Here is an 8,823-nt window from a genome sequence, read left to right as displayed (position 1 = left end):
CAGAGGAGGAACGCATCCGTTTAGCCGCGTCTTTGACATTAGCTGCGGGACTCTGACAGCCTTTTCAGATTTGCATGGGCGTTAAATGAAAGGGCGGGCCGAAGGCAGATCAGGTGAACTGAAGCCAGGGGAGGGATCCAGACGAGGCGCTAAGTCCAAGTCTCGCTACGCCCCTTTTTCAAAAGAGCAATCTAATGGATGTTAAAGACATCCGATTGCCTATGGAGTGTTTAAGAGGAATAATTAAAAAGCCAATAGACTCGCAATCCATTCCCCCACCCCACCCCGCGCCACTCTTTCTCAAGAAACAGGGAAATGGACAGCTAGCACAGAGGAAAAATATATATATATTCCTTGTGAAAATGACCTAACGTAATTTCGAGGCCGTTTGCCTGACGTGAAGAGCGCCTCTCAGTTCAGGCGCCGCTCTTTTCCAGGCGGACGTTTTTACGAGTCTGCCCAGATGGAATGTGAAGGATATTCCTTTCACTGATAATCCGATTAAGGGAAGGGGAAGAGACCCACCGTCTCAGGCACAGCCAGCTCATTCCCCAGGCGTCTGGCTGCTCCTTCGGAGATGCTTCTACCATCGTGGTAAACAGAACAGGACCGCGTGAAGGAGGAGGAGATCGGCGCGAAAGAAGGAACTAAAAATGCGAAGGCGGTTACAAATAAAAGGAAAAAGATATCTATCCCTGTTTCAGGTCTATTTTTCGCTTCGCTTTCGTATTTATACGTCCTTGCAGTTGTTGCGAATAACCTGTTGACCTCTTCACGAGTGGGTCGGCTTGGGCTCTTAAGTTTGAGCCGGAGCTCCGCGGGCGCTTTCAGGAGCGCGCGTGGGGCTCCCAGGCAGGCTAAAAAGCTCCCCACGCCTCGTTCACTTCCACGGCCGAGCCCTCGCCCCCTCTCGACTGGAGTGATCCAGCTCGTATATACTTCGTATTTCCGTTGTCATTCTCTTTCATTCATATCCATGTTCTGTGCTTGATAACTTGTAGAACAAACAGAGATCTGTTTGTACACAGAAGCACACAGTTTATTCCAAGGTGCGTATTAAAACACACATGCAAAGAGAACAGATAATATTTACAATTTAATGTAGACGCATATGCTTTACTAAGCAATCCTACGCATATCTCCTCGGAAGTAAGGCCCGCTGGTTTTCAGTGAGGTTCGCTTCCAGAAACGTGGATTGCCGTTTCAATGTATGCCGTGTGCGCGCGCGGCTATAGGCAATATGTGTGTGGCATAGAATTATCATACATTATTTTAGTTTTAATGTTATTACTGCTGCTCCTAGGGGGCCCAAGTCCCTTCGTCGTCGTCCCCCTTAAAATATTTGAGGGGGCTGCTTCCCCCAAAAGTTGATAGGCATTGCAATTCAAGTGGTCCGTGCGTGCCACATCTTGTGATCGACTATGCGGGGCAGGGATTACATGCCCCCCCCCCAATATTTTATTCATGTTGGCACCCCTGCTGCTGCTGCTATGCACTCAGCGTGCGTGGGGCGTTACAAAATAAAAGGTCTCTGCCAGGAGCAGCTCACAATCTAAAAGTGATGAGCGACGGAATGGGAGCAGCCAGAGGGCCGGAAACTTGGAAGCGTCCTAGACAGGCGCAGACAGACCGAAAGTTTTGGGCACACACCTCTTGCTAGAAACCGGCTTCGCCAGTGGCTGGCTGGGCCAGGTCCCGTCCCGTCCACCCCCCCTCACTGCCTCTCCGGTCACCCCCGGGCAGGCCTTCCTTCGCCCGCCTTGGGGTGGGGTGGGGGGGCCGGGAAGCTGCTGCCGCCGCCGTTACCGCCGCTGCCGTCTGGGAGGCTGAGCTAATTGGATTCTCTCCGCTTGCTCTCGCGGCGTGTCTAAGCGGCCTGATCATTAGTTTGAGTTTCCTATAGAGCGGAGCTAATTGGATTTACAGGATACCAGCAAGCTGCTCTGCCGGCTTCCCGGGGAAGAAGGAGGCGCCGAGTCCCAGCTCCGGCGAGGGGCGAAAGACCCCTCCAGGAGGAGAGGCGCCCCCCGAGGCGAGCCTTTTTTGCGCAGCAGAAAGCACCCTCCTCTTTTTGGGGAGCCTCTGCGAGCCGGGATCCTGACTTTTGCAAGAGAGGGGCGGGGGCGACACACACACACACACACACACACACACACACACACACACACTGGCGCGCAGGCACAGCAATAAATAAAGCGACACCGGTCCTGAATCAGGCCAGTCTTTGTTAGAGGAAATTGCAGCTTGATCTGCATAATGGAAGTTCTAGGTGCCCAGGGCTATCTCTTTATTGCGTGTGTGTCTGCTGTTATCAATTTTGCGAACGATTTCACAGGGAGCCTGGCAGACTCGAGCTAGAATAATATGCAAAGATTAGCTTTGAATAATGAATGATGTGCTTTTAAACCAATTCCAAAGTGTCTCTGATAGTACAATATGAAAAGGGGTGGTAAGTAATAGTGGGTTTTAAAAGGCGCTAGTATGTTTTTATTACTATATTTAAAAAAAAGATATCTATATTATTTTGGCAAAATGGATAATATATCACGGAGTCTTTGATAATCATATAAACAATACATTTTTCTTTGGAAGATCTCTCTCTCTCTCTCTCTCTCTCGGCTTTACCCAGTTGTGTAGGGCTTGGCTACCTTATTAAATATTAACTCTTTTTTAATATTAGCTTTTAAGTTTAATATGTTGACGTTCTGTACTTTTTACTTTAATTATATTTTATAATTAATAACTTAGGACCGGTGGTATTCTTAAACGCGACTTTCTATTTTGCACTCTTCCACCCCCGCCACGTCATAAGAAAAGCAACAACAACAACAACAACAAAACTTGTGAATTAATTTCCAGGGCGGGCTTTTAAAGGGTCACATCCTGTAAATAAATGTTTTCTGTTCACGATCAGGTGAGTTTATTACCGGAGATGCCGTTTTATATCTCAATATAAATGTTTCAGAATATTTTATGGAGAGGCCCTGTAATATATCGTAGCCCATGCAGAAAACATGCATGTAAAATACCTAATTCTACAAACGGTATTCGGGTTTTTACTAGCCTACGAAAGCCAGTGAAAACGTTCAATTAATTCGTTAAATTGCAGGCGATTTATGCATCACCATATTCATATTTCATAGTGTTATTTAATTCATTTTAGTTACTTGGTTAAAACAAAACAAAATATGAGCTTGTTATAATTTATTCATTTCGGAAAATCCATGCATTTTCAGCTAGTTCTTCTGTTTTCGAAGTTTCCCACTTGGTATCCTTTCCAACAATGAGAAAGGTGAAAGTGCCGCTAATCGTTTGAAGTGTGTACAGGGGATGGGGGGAAAAGAAAGAAAGATTATTCTAATAAATGTAAGAAAATTCAGTTTAAGTTTTTTAGGATGAGTGGTGGTGTTGTTTTTTTAAGCATCAGGAATGAAAGGGGTGTGTGAGCACTGAAAAAACAGCCCTCGCTCTTTTGAGACCATGCTGCTGCCAAGGGTGCGGCTACCTTACGCATTGGAGACCCTTCAGACCCAGGCCGAAATGAATACAGTTAAATATCCCATTTATTCACTGTTTGCAGCAGTTTGGCGACGCCCAGCAGGAATTAAGGGAATTGGTCCTTGTACAGGATTCCTTCAAGGGATGTGCTGGATCATCCGGATCATGCCCACACACACCCCGGCCCGGCCCACTGACCGATTTCAATCCCTAAAGATGAGAAGGGTCTGAATACAGGGCAGAATACTTTGGCATCAACACCCAGCGCCTTGCAGGCCAGACAAGGGCGCGGAGACAGCAAGGCCGAGGTGCGCTCTCTCTCTCTCTCTCTCTCTCTCACACACACACACAGAGAGAGAGAGAGAGAGAGAGAGAGAGAGAGAGAGAGAGAGAGAGAGAGAGAGAGAGATTCGTCGTAGACAACCCACAGGAGGAGAAAGCGAAAGCTGAGATGCAGGCGGAGCGGGAAAGGTCCCAGTCGCTTGGCGACGTTTCCTTCTGGCTAGCGGGCTTCTCCAAGGCCTCCGGCTCCATCGCCACTTCCTTGGCTTCGGCGGAATTTGGCTTGTCTGGGGGTTGAGTTGCTGGAGGAGCAGCCGCAGGAAAGAAGGAGAGCCGGGCGACAAATCTCCCCTGCCCAACCGAGCTGTGCTCCTTGGAGGAACACGTGCAGGCGTAAAAAAGAACGAAGGAGGCTGCTCCGCGTTTTGACGCTTACTTAGCGGAAGCGACTAGAATTCCTCGACTCTGGGTCCCACTCTGTGCTATACACGTAAAGCAGTATTCATACCACTTTAAATGGCCATGCCCGCCTCCCCGCCCCTGAGAATCCTGGGAAGTGTAAAAATAAAAAAAATCCTTCCTGTAGCACCTTAAAGACCAACTAAGTTAGTTCTTGGTATAAGCTTTCGTGTGCATGCACACTTCTTCAGATACCTAGAAAGCTTATACCAAGAACTAACTTAGTTGGTCTTTAAGGTGCTACAGGAAGGAATTTTTTTATTTTGACTATGGCAGACTAACACAGCTACCTATCTGTAACTGGGAAGTGTAGTTTGACATGGGTTATTATGGGACCCACCTATTCCCCTCAAAGAACTACAGTTCCCAGAGTGCCCTCGAAAAGGTGTGGGTGGTTGTTACACAGCTATGTAAATTGTTGGAGGTCTCATCAATTCCCAGGACCCTTAAACAAACTACATCTCCCAGGATTCTCTGGGGGGGGGGAGCCATGATTGCTTAAAGGTAAAGGGACCCTTGACCATTAGGTCCAGTCGTGACAGACTCTCGGGTTGCGGCACTCATCTCGCTTTATTGGCCAAAGGAGACGGTGTACAGCTTCTGGGTCATGCGGCCAGCAGGACTAAGCCGTTTCTGGCGAACCAGAGCAGCGCACGGAAATGCCGTTTACCTTCCCACCAGAGCGGTATCTATTTATCTACAGTGGTGCCCCACAAGACGAATGCCTCACAAGACGCAAAACCCGCTAGACGAAAGGGTTTTCCGTTTTTCGATGCGCTTCGCAAGACAAATTTCCCTATGGGCTTGCTTCGCAAAACGAAAAAGTCTTGCGAGTCTTGCGATTTTTTTCGCTTTCCCCCCCTTTTTCTAAGCCGCTAAGCCTTTAATAGCCGGTAAACCGGTAAACCGCTAATAGCGCTAACCCACTAAACCACTAATAGGGTTGTTTCGCAAGACGAAAAAACCGCTAGACGAAGAGACTCGCGGAACAGATTAATTTCGTCTTGCGAGGCACCACTGTACTTGCACTTTGATGTGCTTTTGAACTGCTAGGTTGGCAGGAGCAGGGACCGAGCAACGGGAGCTCACCCCGTCGTGGGGATTCGAACTGCCGACCTTCTGATCAGCAAGTCCTAGGCTCCGTGGTTTAACCCACAGTATAAGTCACCTGGGGATGCATCAAAGAGGTGTTTAAATACACACATTCCTGCCGTTCTTTCCAATGCCACCTCCTTCTTCCCTCTAATCAAGCTGGGAATTCTTAATATTTTGAAATAGGCAAGCCAGTAACTTGCCTGTTCTCATTTCCATCTACCAGGCTTCTTAACAGCGCATTCCCGGTTAGGCTACCAATTCTGAGGATCTGAATTTGCTCCTGGGGGAAGGAAACAGAAGCAGGCAATGAGGGAGGGAACCCTATCCATTGCATTCACTGTCGTTGTTTCCAGGAAAGTGCACGTCTAGGTGTGCAGCCTAAAAACAAATCAACAAACATTGAGGCCTGCAGAATCTCCCCACTTCAGACCAAAGACACGGGATAGAAATGGCTTCGTTCGGCATTTCATGCCATCGCATGGAACTAAATTTAAAAATAAGCACCACCACCAAAGACAGGAATGCCTGGTGTGCTCTGGTCCATGGGGTCACGAAGAGTTGGACATGACTAAACGACTAAACAACAACAACCACCACCACATCCTACATAAATGTCACAAGACAACATGGATCGAATTGCTGAGGCCTCTCCCCTGGGAGAGAGAAGCAAGGAGAAGGATAAAGTATACATTGCCAGGAGCTTTGGAGAGAAGTCTAGCAGGATGTCAAGTAGAACAAACAAGGGCTGCAGCAAATCAACAACAAAGGTCTGGTTTGGACAATTACCTGTGCAGTAACAACCTTGTATAGTCTGTGAACAGGCCCAACCCTTTACTCTCTCCATCACACAATGTGCTATATGATGCAGTCATCTCTTCTTTTGTGGAGCAAAAATTGTACCAGTGGAGAGTCTGCAATTGGGCACCCAGGTAATATAGAGCGGTCCAAGTGTCCCTATTTTCCAGGGACTGTCCCAGATTTACAGAAGCCATCCTAGTTTCGGATTTGATCCTAGAATGCCCTGCTTTTCCTTAGGACATCCCTATTTTCATTGGAGAAATGTTGGAGGGTATGAAATTATGTGACCCTTGAGCCAAGGAGATAAGTAACTATACAACCTTTAGAAGACATCTTAGGGCAACCCTATATAGGGAAGTTTTTAAATGTTTAATTATATATATATAATGTTGGAAGCCACCTAGAGTGAATGGGGCAAAAATAATAAAATTGTTCTTCTTGTTGTTATGGAATGGGACGTCCCTATTTTCATTGGAGAAATGTTGGAGGGTATGGAAGGAGAGTGAGATACATTCTCCCTCTACCTCACAAAGGACTCGAGTTCTTTTGCCTCATGGAATTCTCATACTGTTAGGTCTGGAGTCTACAGGTAAACTAGCTGGGGAAACTAGCTGTTATAAAGCATGGCGTTTTTCTTCTCTCAGGCAATGTCCCTGCCCTCTCCCCCTGTTTTGCCTCTTTTGATGTCATTGTCTCAGCTGATCTGATGTCACAGAGGGGGCTCTGAAGTCACAAATGGGCTGGACCAGGTAACCAGAGCTGACCAGGCAAAGGACAAGATTATACCTGTCTCCTTCCCCTCCTGCCCATCTCATGTACTGATAGTTAAATCTGGTGATGAGACAGCACCCTCAGCTTCACCTGAGAGAAGCAGGCTAGTTTAAGGGATGGAGGGCAGGTTATTTAGTGTTCAAAGCTATGTTCTCTAGCTGCTGGCTGCACCTGACACTTGACACAGATGCCTCACTCTGTTAAAACTGTGATCATGGAAGACAATCTTACTTGGCTGCGAGTGATCACCGAAGAAGAAGACTCGAATGGCGCAGGTAAGAGAGGGACTGGAAGGGGAGATGTCAGGATATATGATCAAGAGCTGGTACACTACCCCCCCCCCCAAGTTTGCATGTACCATAGGTTAGTCCTATGTCTTTTTCAGTGGAGTCATTTGTAGCCTCTTAAAGGGAAACAGGCAGATGACATATGGCCAACAAACAGAAGAGCTGGACTATCTATTCCAGCGTCCTGTTCTTACAGTGGCCAAACAGATGTTAGTAGGGCACCCACAAACTGGATCTGAACACAAGAGCATATTAATGCAGCATTTTAATACCAATGTCATCTTCTGGAGGTTTGCCAGGAAAACTCATTTATAGTTTCAATTTTCTCTTTAATCTGGATTTGATGTTAATTATTCACTCTGTGCTAATTAATACTAATGAATGTTTCATACAATGTTGTGAGCTGCCCTGAGCCACTGGGAGAAGGCAATATACACATTCCTATATACATTACTTGCCCTTTTGGAGGTCTTTCAGCACAATTATAACGGAAGGGGAACAGTAGTAAAACAACAACCAAAAACAATTACTTATCAGTGTCTTAGGACAGAATAGCAGGACTGTGCATGGAACCAACAATCCAATTTGTGGCCCTGCTTTGTAAATTCAGGTCAGACCTGATTTGGTCCAGACCAATCCAGACCAAATCTGAATTCTAATCTGTATGGCAATCCAGAAAATGCAGACCAAATGAGTAATAATTATAATTTATTATTTATACCCCGCCCATCTGGCTGGGTTTCCCCAGCCACTCTGGGCGGTTCCCAACGGAATATTAAAAACATGATAAAACATCAAACATTAAAACTTCCCTAAACAGGGCTGCCTTCAGATGTCTTCTAAGTCAGATACAGTGGTACCTCGCAAGACGAATGCCTCGCAAGACGAAAAATGCGCAAGACGAAAGAGTTTTCCGGTTTTTTAGTCGTTCCGCAAGACGAATTTCCCTATGGGCTTGCTTTGCAAGACGAAACGTCTTGCGAGTTCTTGCAAGTTTGTTTCCTTTTTCTTAAAGCCCCTAAGCCGCTAAGCCATTAATAGCCGCTAAGCCGCTAATAGCCGCTAAGCCGCTAATAGCCGTGCTTCGCAAGACGAAAAAACCGCAAGGCGAAGAGACTCGTGGAACGGATTAATTTCGTCTTGCGAGGCACCACTGTAGTTGTTTATTTCCTTGACACCCGAAGGGAGGGTGTTCCACAGGGCAGGTGCCACTACCAAGAAGGCCCTCTGCCTGGTTCTCTGTAACCTTACTTCTTGCAGGGAGGGATCCGCCAGGAGGCCCTCAGTGTTGGACCTCAGTGTCCGGGCTGAACAATGGGGGTGGAGACGCTCCTTCAGGTATACTGGGCCAAGGCTGTTTAGGGCTTTAAAGGTCAGCAGCAACACTTTGAATTGTGCTCGGAAACGTACTGGGAGCCATTGTAGGTCTTTCAGGACCAGTGTTATACGGTCTCGGCGGCCGCTCCCAGTCACCAGTCTAGCTGCCGCATTCTGGATTAGTTGCGGTTGCCGGGTCAGCTTCAAAGGTAGCCCCACGTAGAGTGCATTGCAATAATCCAAGCGGGAGCTAACTACAGCATGCACCACTCTGGCGAGACAGTCCGCAGGCAGGTAGGGTCTCACCCTGCATACC

The sequence above is a fragment of the Podarcis vaucheri genome, assembly GCF_965113315.1.
Source record: "Podarcis vaucheri genome assembly, chromosome: 3".
In the NCBI taxonomy this organism is placed as follows: domain Eukaryota; kingdom Metazoa; phylum Chordata; class Lepidosauria; order Squamata; family Lacertidae; genus Podarcis; species Podarcis vaucheri.
Note: the sequence above shows the minus strand (reverse complement) of the source record.